Genomic DNA, 13822 nt, shown 5'->3' with positions numbered 1-13822 from the left:
TTGGTTGACTGGATTAAAATCAAACAATGACAAGAGCCAATGATATGCTGACTTCAAGAGACTCACTTTAGCTTGAAAGACACACACAGACCATGACTGCAGTGATGGAAATAGATAGTTCAAGCAAGGATAACCAAAAGAAAACAAAAAAAACCCAACAGCCAAACAAACAAGGGTTGGCTATACCTAAAGACAAACTTTAAACTAGAAATGGTAAAAAGAGAAGGTCATTATTATTATGGTAAAGGGATCATCAATCCATCAAGAAGATTTAACAAATGGGAAATTTTAATTGGAGCACAAAAAAAATAACATAAAGCAACTACTAATGGAAATAAAAGGAGAAACAAACAGCAATAGAATAATAGTTGGGGACTTTAATACACCAACTCAGCAATGGGTAGATCACCCAGACAGAGAATCCATAAAGAAACAGTTGATTTGAACAACAATGTACACCAAATGGATCTACAGACACACAGAACCCTCTATTCAACAAAAGCAGAATACATACACTTCTCAATTCCACATAAAACACATTGTAGGATACATCATTTATTTGGCCATAAAACAAGTCTTTCAAATTCAAGAGGGTTGAAATTATACCAAGTATCTTCTCTGACCACAATGGAATAAAACTAAAAATGAGAAAAACCAGAAAACTCCCAAATATGTGGAAATTGAACAACACTCGCCTGAACACCCAGTGGATCAAAGAAAAAATTAAAGGGGAAACTAAAAGTATATTGAATTAAATACGGAAACACAACATAACAAAACTCATGGCATGTAATGAAAGCAGTTTAACAGGAAGTCCATAGTGATAAAAATATATCAAGAAAATAAAAAGATCCTAAAACTAGGCAAAAAAGAACTAAACCTCAATTAATAAATGCAAGGAAATAATAAAGAGCATAAATAAATGAAATAGAGAAAAGGAATATAATAGAAAAAATTTATACAACTAAAAGTTGGTTCTTTGAAATGATAAGCAAAATTACCAAACATTTAGCTAGACTAAAAAAGGGAAAAAGAGAGAGAGGACTCAAATCAGCAAAATTATACATGTAAGAGGGGACATTACAACTGCTAGTACAGAAATACAAAGTATCATAACAGGCTACTATGAGTGACTACATGCCAACAAACTGGTCAGCCTAGAAGAAATGGATGAATTCTTAGAAACTTACCACGTACCAAGACTGAAAATGAAGAAATGGGAAATCTGAAGAGACCAATTACTAGTAAGCCTGAGTGAGCAGGCTTATTGTAACCAAAATCTCCCAATGAAGAAAGCCCAGGACCAGATGGCTTCACTGGTGAGTTTTACCAAACATTTAAGAAAGAATGAATGCTGATCCTTCTCAAACTTTACCAATACATCTAAGAGGAGGGAGCATTCCCAAATTCATTTGAAGAGGCCAGCATTACCCTGATACTAAAGCCAGAAAAGGACAAACAAGAAAACTACAGGTCAATATTCCTAATGAGTACAGATGCAAAAATTCTCAATAAAATACTAGCAATCTGAATTCAGCAGCATGAAAAGGATCATTCACCATAATCACATAGGATTTATCTCCGGGATGCAAGGATGGTTTAATATATGCAAAACAAAAGTGATACACCACAAGGAGTAAAAGATAAAAATCACTTCAATAGATGCAGAAAAAAAATTGGCAAAACTCAATATCCATTCATGATGACAAGCCCACTAGTAACAATATATACTCTATAGTGAAAAGTTGAAATCTTTTCCTCTAAGATCAGGAACAAGAAGGGGTGCCCGGGCTTCCCTGGTGGCGCAGTGGTTGAGAGTCCGCCTGCCGATGCAGGGGACACGGGTTTGTGCCCCGGTCCGCGAGGATCCCACATGCCGCGCAGCGGCTGGGCCTGTGAGCCATGGCCGCTGAGCCTGCGCGTCCGCAGCCTGTGCTCCGCAACAGGAGAGGCCACAGCAGTGAGAGGCCCGTGTACCGCAAAAAAAAAAAAAAGCCACAGTGAGATATCACACCTGTCAGAGTGGCTGTCATCAAAAAGATAAGAGATAGCAGTTCCTGGTGAAGATGTGGAGAAAAGGGAACCCTTGTGCACTGTTGGTATGAATGTAAATTGGTGCATCCACTGTGGAAAACACTATGGATGTTCCTAAAAATATTAAAAATAGAACTACCATATGATCCAGCAATTCCACTTCTGGGTATTTATTCAAAAGAAGTGACATCACTATCTCAAAGAGATATCTTCACCTCCATATTCATTGCATTATTTATAAAAGCCAAGGCTGGTAACAACCTAAGAGTCCAACAGCAGAGGAATGAATAAAGAGGATGTGATTTATATACAATACCCATACACACACACACACACACACGAATATTACTCAGCTATAAATAAGAGGGAAATCCTTCCATTTGTGACAAGATGGATGGACCTTGAAGACATTATACTAAGCGAAAAGTCAGACAAAAAACCCACAAGTACTCATGTGGAATCAAAACAAAAACAAAGTCTTTGCAAAGAGATTAGATCTTTACCAGAGGCAGGGGTGAAGAGTGGGGAGCTGGCTGAAGGCGGCCAGCATACTGGCTTCCACTTACAAGACAGATTAAGTGCTGTGAGTTAACCTGCAGCACGATTGTAGTCAACACTGCTGTATGGTGTATTTGAACACTGCTGAGAGTTGCCATCAAAAGGAAAACAACATTTTTCTTTTTTTTTTCAATCTGTTTGAGGTAATGGATGTCCACTAGGCTTACTGTGGCAATCATTTCACAGTATATGTACATCAAGCCATTATGCTATATGCCTTAAGCTCATACAGTAATGTATGTCAAGTATATCTCAGTAATACGGAAAGATAGAAATAAAGCAATATATGTAAAATCAGGAAGCCTATACAATGATAATCTCTTGTTGGAATTCCCATATAGAAGAAACAGAGAAATGCAGAGAGACATAAATATCATTCTCTGGAAGATGTGTTTTGTTAAAAGCCATACTGGGAGTGAGTTTCAAGGTTTCATTGCCTTCTCCTTATGCTTATATTATTTTGCTTTCAAACCACCACCGTCTATTTATACAAAGAGGCCACACATAGCAAATGAGCATCAAGAGTTCTTTAGTAACTTTGCCTTCCCATTTTAGCTGTTAACTAATTAAGCTATTTTTGGAGTGCACAAATGGGTAGAATTGAATGTTTATGTTTCTGAAGACATAATTGTTTTCACCCCAGATGCAAAAGAACACACCATGAAGACACATGGTAAATCTCAGACATTACAGAGGTTAAGGGAATAAATATATCAGACTGACCTGGAAAAAAACCAATAATTATAAAATAGATAACATGATGAGTCAGCAAGAGAAAAGTACTGTGTGCAGAATAAATGGAAATGGCAATCAAATCTTTATTTGTTAAGGCCAAAATTATAGATGAAGAAGCAAGCATAAGTTTAAAATGTTTTAAAAATTTTGATGATATGTATGTACATTTCATTTATGTTAATCTTGAGATATTTCCCATCAATTGTAGAACATGTATTAGCATAATATCCAAATGCTAGCATGTACTGAATAGACAGATTTTCAGAGCTGGATATATTAATAATTAAAAATAACCCTAAAAACAGTGTGGAAAAATGTAGATGTCACCATAAAGAGCTGACAGATTTTCCCCCCAAGAGTCTGTCCAGACATTTTGATAAAAATGTTAGGTAGCAGGCATTAAATTGATAATTTTTAAAATACATGTATATATATACACATGAAAGGATGCTCAACATCACTAATCATTAGAGAAAGGTAAATCAAAAGTACAATGAGGTATATCACCTCACACCCGTCAGAATAGCCATCATCAAAAAATCTAGAAACAATAAATGCTGAAGAGGGTGTGGAGAAAAGGGAACACTCTTGCACTGCTGGTGGGAATGTGAATTGGTACAGCCACTATGGAGAACAGTATGGAGGTTCCTTAAAACACTGAAAATAGAACTACCATATGACCCAGCAATCCCACTACTGGGCATATACCCTGAGAAAACCATAATTCAAAAAGAGTCATATACCACAATGCTTATTGCAGCTCTATTTACAATAGCCAGGACATGGTAGCAACCTAAGTGTCCTTTGACAGATGAATGGATAAAGAAGATGTGGCACATACATACAGTGGAATATTACTCAGCCATAGAAAGAAATGAAACAATTATTTGTAGTGAGGTGGATGGACCTAGAAATTGTCATACAGAGTGAAGTAAGAAGGAGAAAAACAAATACCATATGCTAACACATATATATGGAATCTAAAAAAAAAAATGTTCTGAAGAATGTAGGGGCAGGACAGGAATAAAGACACAGGCGTGGAGAATGGACTTGAGGACACGGGGAGGGGGAAGCGTAAGCTGGGACGAAGTGAGAGAGTGGCATGGACATATATACGCTACCAAATGTAAAACAGATAGCTAGTGGGAAGCAGCCCCATAGCACAGGGAGATCAGCTCGGTGCTTTGTGACCACCTAGAGGGGTGGGATAGGGAGGGTGGGAGGGAGACGCAAGAGGGAAGAGATATGGGAACATATGTATATGTATAACTGATTCACTTTGTGTACAGCAGAAACTAACACAACATTGTAAAGCACTTATACTCCAATAAAGATGGTAAAATAAAATATATATATATTGATTTTGTTTTAAAGCTTCCTCAAACAATAGCAATGTGTTAGGGCAATTTAATAAATTATAAGATGATTTATAGAAAAAAGTATGCAAAACCTGTGGCAGTCACGGTTCAACCAGAGAAGCAGAATGAGTAGGAGGTGATGGTTTTATAAGCATCATATACTGTTTGCTTCCAAGGAACTGGCTTATTACACAATTGCTGGGACTGACTAAGCTACTCCGAAATCCAAAGGGCAAGTGGTCAGAAAGGGTAGATCAGAAGCCAAGGTCTAAGATGCTGTCCACAGTTGGGATTTATTTTCCTCACCTCAGGAGGTGAAGTTCAACAGCAGCGGATGCCAGGAACTGTGAAATACGGGCAACATTTATGTGCACCACGTCCAGGTTCAGCAGAGGAAACTTCCTCCACTGTCGCTTTGGGAAAGATCTTAAAGATCACAAAGGAAGCCGTTAAGAATTTTTTATAGAGAGATAACAAGACTGCTTATATAGAAAATCATAGAAGATTGAGAAATACCTCTTTGAGCTAATATGTGAACTTAAGCAAGGGTGTAGGATATAAAATCAATATAAAAAAGTGAATTATAATTCTATTTAATATCAATAAACTTGTAAATAAAATTAAAGCCATCTGTACTATTAATAGCACCCGCAGCATAAAGTATTTAACGATACCTTGTAACAAACTATGTGCGAGGTCTCCGCATGGAAAATTACAGCACATTGTGAAGTAAACCAAAACACACGGAGAGACGTGTGATGGGTATCGTCCAGAAGACTAAATATTAAGTTGTCTGTTTCATTATACTGATCTATAGATTTAATGATATTCCAATCAAAATTGCAGATTTTTTTTTTTGTAGAAAATGACAGACTACTTGTAAAACTGATGTGGAAATGCAAAGAGCCTAAAATAGCCAAACAATCTTGAGAAAGAAGAATGATGTTGGAAGACTTTCACCACCTGATTTCAAGACCTGCTATAAATCTACAGCAATTAAGACAGCGTAGTATTGATGACAGTAGAGACAAACAGATCAATAGAACAGAGTAAAATCTTCAGAAATAAATCCACACATTTATGGCCAATTGAATTTTAACAAAGATGCCAAGGCAATTCAAAGGGGAATAAGTCTTTTCAACAACTGTTTCTTCAACAACTGAATATACAAAAACCAAACAACAAAAATATAAACTTCTATCCCACACAATACACACAAATTTGTTTGTGACAGCTGACATGCCTAGATACAAAAGCTAAAACTATAACATTTCTAGAAAAAATTCAAGAGAATATATTTGTGTGCTGACATAGGAAAGGATTTCTTAGCAATAACACAAAGAGCACCCACATGAAAGACAAAACATTGGTAAATTGAACCTTATCAAAAATACAAACTTTGGCTCATAAAATGTATATTATTAAAAAATTACAAGTCCAGCCACAGAGTGAAGGGAAAGATTTGCAATTCCTTTATCTGACAAAATTTGTTTGTCCAGAATATATAAAAACTCACAGAAATCAGTAATGGAAGAAGCAAGCCAATTAAAATGGACAAAGACTTGGACCTTTTTCAAAAGTATATGTACGAATAACCAAGCAGCACAACCAACCAACCACTCGACATCATCAGCCATGAGGACAATGCATATTAAAACAATGAGGACCATTTCCAGCTGACTGAAATGACGGCACCAAATGTTGGTGAGGGTGGATGCAGTGTGGACTGGGTGTGTAAAGTGTAGCTATTTCGGGAAACAGTTGGCATTTTCTTATCACATTAAATGTACAGCAAGCCTATGACCCAGAGTATATAGCATCCATTTTTAACCATGAGAAATGAAAACATCTGCACAAAAAGATCTGCAAAAATTATTTCCAGTAACTTGATTCATAATAGTCCCAAACAGGACATGGGTCAAAGATACAACCAAAGGAGAACAGATACAAAAAAAAAAAAAAAAAGTCATGTGATGCCGGCAAGATGGAGGGCCAAGAGGTTACAACACAACAGTGAATAAACAACTACAAACTGAAGAAAAGAGCCCAGGGACTGACTTCACTCTGTATGATAGTTTCTAGGTCCATCCACGTCTCTGCAAATGGCACAATTTCGTTCCTTTTTATGGCTGAGTAGTATTCCATTGTATATATGTACCACATCTTCTTTAATCATTCCTCTGTTGATGGACATTTAGGTGGCTTGCATGTCCTGGCTATTCTAAATTGTGCTGCAGTGAACACTGGAGTGCATGTGTCTTTGAATTATGGTTTTCTCAGGGTATATGCCCAGTAGTGGGATTGCTGGGTCATATGGTAGTTCTATGTTTAGCTTTTTAAGGAACCTCCATACTCATCTCCATAGTGGCTGTATCAATTTACATTCCCACCAACAGTGTAAGAGATACAGATGAACTTATTTGCAAAGTAGAAATAGAGACACAGACATAGAAAACAAACATATGGATACCAAGGTGGGGGAAGAGGCGGTGGGATGAATTGGGAGATTGGGATTGACATATACACGCGACTATGTATAAAATAGATAACTAATGAGAACCTGCTGTATAGCACAGAGAACTCTACTCAGTGCTCTGTGGTGACCTAAATGGGAAGGAAATCCAAAAAAGGGGATAGATTGTATGTGTGTAACTGATTCACTTTGCTGTACAGCAGAGACTAACACAACATTGTAAAGCAATTATACTCCAATAAAAATTAATTAGAAAGAACTCAGGGAAAGCTGTGCATTACAAAGGAGCAGTACAAACCCTGCAGAGCTCAAAGACTGAGGATGGACCTAGAAAAGCACAGGAAGTACCTTTGCCCCAGTCAGGAGCAGCTTGGCATCTGCAAGAACCCCCTGGAGAATGTTCACCCCCTTCCCCCTGAAGGACGGCAGGAGAGCCCAGCAAGCCTCACCATGGTGGACGTTTGCAGCTGTGCCTACAGAGACCTCCTCTGTCTCTATCACTGCTGATCTCTGTGGAAAGAGCAGCCTGGATCAGCCTCTGCTTCTCCCCCAAGGGGCTGGAGCAGGTGCTGAGATGGTGCTTGCCCTGGGGGCCTCTGTGCCCCCATCTCAGGCATCTGGCATCACAGCACCCCATCATATGTAGGGCTGGAGCTGCCACTGCTCTTTGCCCCCCCCCGGCCCTGGGTTGCAGCTTTGCACCCCCTTTCTGGGGTGGCCCCTGCTGCCCTGAGCCAGGGCCCCCAGGCGTGACTTGGCTGCCAGCCTCAGGTTGTGCTGTCATGCTTCACATTCTAGGTCCAGCTGTGAATCGTCACTGCCAGGGGTGCTGGCACAGCCTTGAGCCCACCCCTCACCGTAGGTCAAGGCTCTGACCCACTGTTGCTGGGACGGGGCTGCGCCACCCTGAGGTTCATCCCCATCCATACTGAGACCCTGGACCATCACTGCCAGGGGTCCTGCCCCTGCCCTGAGCTCTGCTTCCTGGGGTTCAGGTCGTGGCTCTGACCCCTCATTCCTGGGATCAAGCTACAGCTGCCCCGAGTCCCACCCCCGGGATCCCAGGCCACATCTCTGACCCTTCATTGCTGAGACCATGGTGTCACCGCCCTGAACCCCACTCCCCAGGTGCCAGGCCATGGCTCTGTACAGTCATCGCTGGGGCATCCCCTTGGCTCCAAGGATGTGGCTCTGAACTGTCACTGACAAGGACAAGCTATCCCTGCACTCAGCCCAGGCCCCTGGGGGCCAACACACGCTTTAAGAGACCAGCCTGGAGTCATGCTGCTGCTGGCCTGTGACAGACCCTGGGCCAGAGTTGAGACTTAGACCCACCATCCAAGGGCTCTCCTGCCACGGCACCCTGACCCCTGGGCCCACGCCACCACGGTATCTTGTTATCCCAGAGCCAGTGCTGCTGCTGCTGCGGGGTGCCCCCTCCCCGCACCAGAATCTCCGCAGTGAGCCCCTGGCCCTCAGGTGCTGGTTTCACAGGGAATCAGCCCACACCCACGCAGGAGACACCAGTGCCACAGGCACAGGCACTGCACCTGTGCTGCAGGATCCACGCCCTGTGGCAATCCTGCGTGTCCCAGATCCCAGGACCATGGCTCCAATACTGCTCTGAGTACTCTCGGTGCCAGCACACCAGACCAAGTGCCGAGAGGATCCCTCAGCTAGAGCTTCTTCCCTCGGGGAAAAAGAAAAATGAGCAGGAAGGCCTTAGCAGCTGTGGCCTCTGAAGATCCCAACAGCCCTACACGCCACTGCTTCCTGCAGGCCTGCGGCAGTCTGAGCAATGTCAACCTTGGCTGACAGAGCAGCATGGAGCAGAGTATGCCACTGTGCCTTCTCGGGATGCAAGGACACTGCACCCCACCCATCCAGCACCCTTGCAGCCACCTCCAGGTGGAAAGTCTGTTCTCACTGAAGCCAATACGGAAGCACTAGAAGAGGTGAGTTTGCCCTCAAATGGCAGATATCAGTGCAAAGCCAACAAGACAAAAGCAAAAAACATGACACCACCAGAGGGACAGAATATTTCTGTAATTATCCAAAGAAATGAAGACCTATGAGTTACCTGGTAAAGAATTCAAAATATATTAAGGAAATCCAGCAAAGTTAAAGAGAATACAAATAGACAAATCAATGAACTCAGGAAAAGAGTGCATGAACAAAACAAGAAGTTCAACAAAGAAACAGAAATCATAAAAAAGAACCAGACAGAAATTCTGGAGATTAAAAATACACTGGATGAAATGAAATGTGCAATAGATAGCTTCAACAGCAACCTCAGCCAGGCAGAAGAAAGAATCTGTGAGTGTGGAGACAGATCTCTTTTTTTTTTTTTTTTTTTTTTTTTTTTTTTTTGCGGTATGCGGGCCTCTCACTGTTGTGGCCTCTCCCATTGCGGAGCACAGGCTCCGGACGTGCAGGCTCAGGGGCCATGGCTCACAGGCCCAGCTGCTCCGCGGCATGTGGGATCTTCCCAGACTGGGGCACGAACCCGTGTCCCCTGCATCGGCAGGCGGACTCTCAACCACTGTGCCACCAGGGAAGCCCCGAGACAGATCTCTTGATATTATCCAGTCAGAGGAGAATAAAAAATAGAATGAAAAAGAGAGCAGTAAACCTGTGTGAACTGTGGGACATGATCAAAAGAAATAATATTCACATTATGGGAGTCCCAGAAGGAGAAGAGAGAAAAAGGGATAGAAACCTTATATAAAGAAGTGAAAACTTCCCAAATCTGGGAAGAGATATGGCCACTCAGGGATAGGAAGCTCAAAGATCCACAAATATATGCAACCCAAAGAGATCTTCACTGAAACACATTATAATCACACTCTCAAAAATCAAAGTCAGAGAATTTTAAGAGCAGCAAGAGATAAAAGACGTATCACATACAGTGGAGTCCTTATAAGACTATAAGCATTTCTGAGCAGAAACCTTCCTGGCCAGGACAGGGTGAGATGATATATCAAAGTGCTCAAAGGAAAAAAAAAAAAACCTATCAATCAATAATACTTAACCCAGCAAAGCTGTCATTCAGAAATGGAGAAAGACATTCCCAAACAAAACCTAAGAAAATATGTCACCATTAGACCTGCCCTATAAGAAATGCTAAAGGGAGTTCTTCAAGATGAAAAAAAGGATGCTACTTTGTAACCTGAAAACATATGAAAGTATAAAATGACCTGGTGGGGCTTCCCTGGTGGCGCAGTGGTTGGGAATCTGCCTGCCAATGCAGGGGACATGGGTTCGAGCCCTGGTCTGGGAAGATCCCACATGCCGCGGAGCGACTAGCCCCGTGAGCCACAATTACTGAGCCTGCGCGTCTGGAGCCTGTGCTCTGCAACAAGAGAGGCCGCAATAGTGAGGGGCCTGCGCACCGCGATGAGGAGTGGCCCCCACTTGCCACAACTAGAGAAAGCCCTCGCACAGAAACGAAGAGCCAACACAGCCATAAATAAATAAATAAATAAAATTAAAATGACCTGGTGAAGGCATATATATAGTCAAATTAAAAATACTTTAATACTGCAATAATGGTATATAAATCATTTTAAAATATAGCCCTCTGGTTAAGATACAAAACTGTTAAAAAAAAAAACATAGCTACAATATTATGTTAATGGATACACGATTTAGATGGAAATTGGGACATCAACACAAACTGTGGGCTGCAATTAAATGGGTGGAACTTTCTTATGCAATTGTAGTTAAGTTGTCATAAGCTTAAAATAAACAGTTACAACTGCAAGATGTATTAAAAAAGTCTCATGATAATCACAGAATCAAAACCTATAATAGATATAAAAACAATTAAGAGAAAAGAAAGCATGCCACACACACAAATGATCAACTAACAAAGACAGCAAGAGATGAAGACAAAAACTAAAGAAACACAAAACAATTAGAAATTTATTAACAAAATGATGCTAATAAGTCCTTACCCATCAATAATTACATTACATTTAAATGAACTAAATGCTTCAATCAAAAGACACAGAGTGGCTGAATGGACACAAAACAAGACCTATATATATGTTGCCTACAAGAGACTCACAGACTTTGAAGAACACACAGGGCTGAAAGTGAGGGAATGGAAAAAGGTATTTTGAGCAAATGAAAACCCAAAGAGAGCAGGGGTAGCTATAATTATATCAGACAAAATAGACTAAGTAAAAAACTCAGCCAATATTGGAGCACCTAAATATAATAAACAATTATTAACATAATTCTTGCTTTATATATTTAAGTGCTCTGATATTGGGTGAATATGATTACCATTGTTATATAAATTGATCCCTTTATCATTATATAATCTTTTCCTCTTGTTATCGTCTTTGTAACAAATTCACAAACATGTGGAGATTAAACAATGTGCTCCTGAACAACCAGGGGGTCAAAGAAGAAATAGAAAGGGACATTCAAGAGATATCTTCAAATCATCCAAGAAGTATCTTGAATCAAAAGAAAATATAAGCACAACATATAAGAACCTATGAGATGCTGCAAAAGCAGTTCTAAGAGGGAAGTTTAAAGTTATAAATGCCTATATTAAGAAATAAGAAAAAGTCAAACAATCTCACTTTACACTTCAAAGAACTAGAAAAAGAACAAATTAAGCCCAAAGGTATCTTTAGTAGCAGAAGGAAATAACAAAGATCAGAAAAGAAAGAAATGAAATAGAGACCAGAAAAGCAGCAGAAAAGATCAATGAATCTAAAAGCTGGTTCTCTGAAGAGATAAAATTGATAAAACTTTAGGTAGATTACAAAAAGAAGAGAAAATATTCGGATAAATCAGAAATGAAAGAGGAGGCATTACAAATGATACCACAGAAACACAAAATATTAGACTTTGTCGAAATACAAAGGGACTATAATGAGCACTTATATGCCAGCAAACTGGATAACACAGAAGAACTGGATAATTTCATAGGAATATAGGACCTACAAAGACTGAACCATGAAGAAATATAAAATCTAAAGATATCAATAAGTTCTAAGGAGATTGATCATTAACCAAATCCTCTCAACACAGAAAATCCTAGGACCAGATGGTTTCACTGGTGAATTTTACCAATATTTAAAGAAGAATTACAGCCAATCCTTTTCAGATTCCTCCAAAAAATGCAATAGGAAGTAAAACTCCCAAACTCATTTTATGAGGCCAGCATTAGCCCGATACCAAAGCCAGATAAAGATATACAAGAAAATTATACAATATTCCTGATAAATATAGATGCACACATTTTCAATAAAATATTTGCAAAACAAGTTCAACAAGGGTAATTCCCCATGCTCAAGTGGGATTTATCCATGGAATGCCAAGATAGTTCAACATACACAAATCAATTAATGTGATACACCATATTAGTAGAATCAAAGATAAAAATAATACTCATCTCAATAGATGCAAAAAAAAAAGCACTTGACAAGATACAACATCCTTTCATGATAAAAATGCTCAACAAATTGGTATAGAAGGAAACTTCCTCAGCATAATAAAGGCCATATATAACAAGCCCCCTGTTAACATCATACTCAATGATGAAAAATTAAAATCCTTTTCACTAAGACCAGAAAAATACAGAAACGGCCACTCTTACATTTCTATTCAAAATAGTACAAGAAGTCCTAGCCATAGCAACTAGGCAAAATAAAGAAATAAAAAGCATCCGTATTGGAAAGGAAGAAGTACAATTATCTGTTTGCTGATGACATGATCTTATAAATATATAAAAAACTCTAAAGTCTCCACCAAAAAAAGACCCTGTTATAACTAATAAACAAACTCAGTAAAGTTGCATGATAGACAGTCAATGTACAGGAATCAGTTGCATTTCTATGCACTTAACAATGAACAACCTGAAAGGGAAATTAGGGAAGCAATCCTATGACAATAGCATCGAAAACAATAAAATACTTAGGAATACATTTAACCAAGGAGGTGGAAGACCTGTACAATACAAACTATAAGATGGAAAGAGATTGAAGAAGACACAAATAAATGGAAAGATATCCCCATGTTCTTGGGCTGGAAGGTTAATATTGTGAAAATGTCCTTGTTGCCTAAAGCAGCCTACAGATGAAGCACAATCTTGATCAAAATTCTAATGGCATTTTTCACAGAAACTGAAAAAAAAAAACTATCCTAAAATTTGTTTGGAACTACAAAAGACCCCAAATAGCCAAAGCAATCCTGAGAAAGAAGAACAAAGTGAGAAACATCACAATACCTGATTTCAAGCTACATTACAAAGCTGTAGTAATCAAAACAAAATGGTACTGCCATAAAAACAGTGAAACAGAATACAGAGTGCAGATATAAACCCCCACATACATGGTCAACTAATTTTTGACAAGGGTGCCAAGAACACACAATTGAGAAAGGACAGTGCCTACAAATGGTGTTTGGAAAACTGGATATTCACATGCAAAAGAATGAAACTGGACCACTATATTACACCACTCACAAAAGTTAACTTGAAATGGGTCAAAAATTTAAATGTAAGACCTGAAACCAAAAAAACAAAAACAAAAAACTCCTCGAAGAAAACATAGGGAAAAAGATCCTTGACATTGGTCTAGGCAATTATTTCTTGGATAAGTCACTAAAATAACAGGCAACAAAAACTAAGACAAGTGGGACTACA

The sequence above is a fragment of the Mesoplodon mirus genome (assembly GCF_964341445.2).
Source record: "Mesoplodon mirus genome assembly, chromosome: 1".
Taxonomy (NCBI): domain Eukaryota; kingdom Metazoa; phylum Chordata; class Mammalia; order Artiodactyla; family Ziphiidae; genus Mesoplodon; species Mesoplodon mirus.
Note: the sequence above shows the minus strand (reverse complement) of the source record.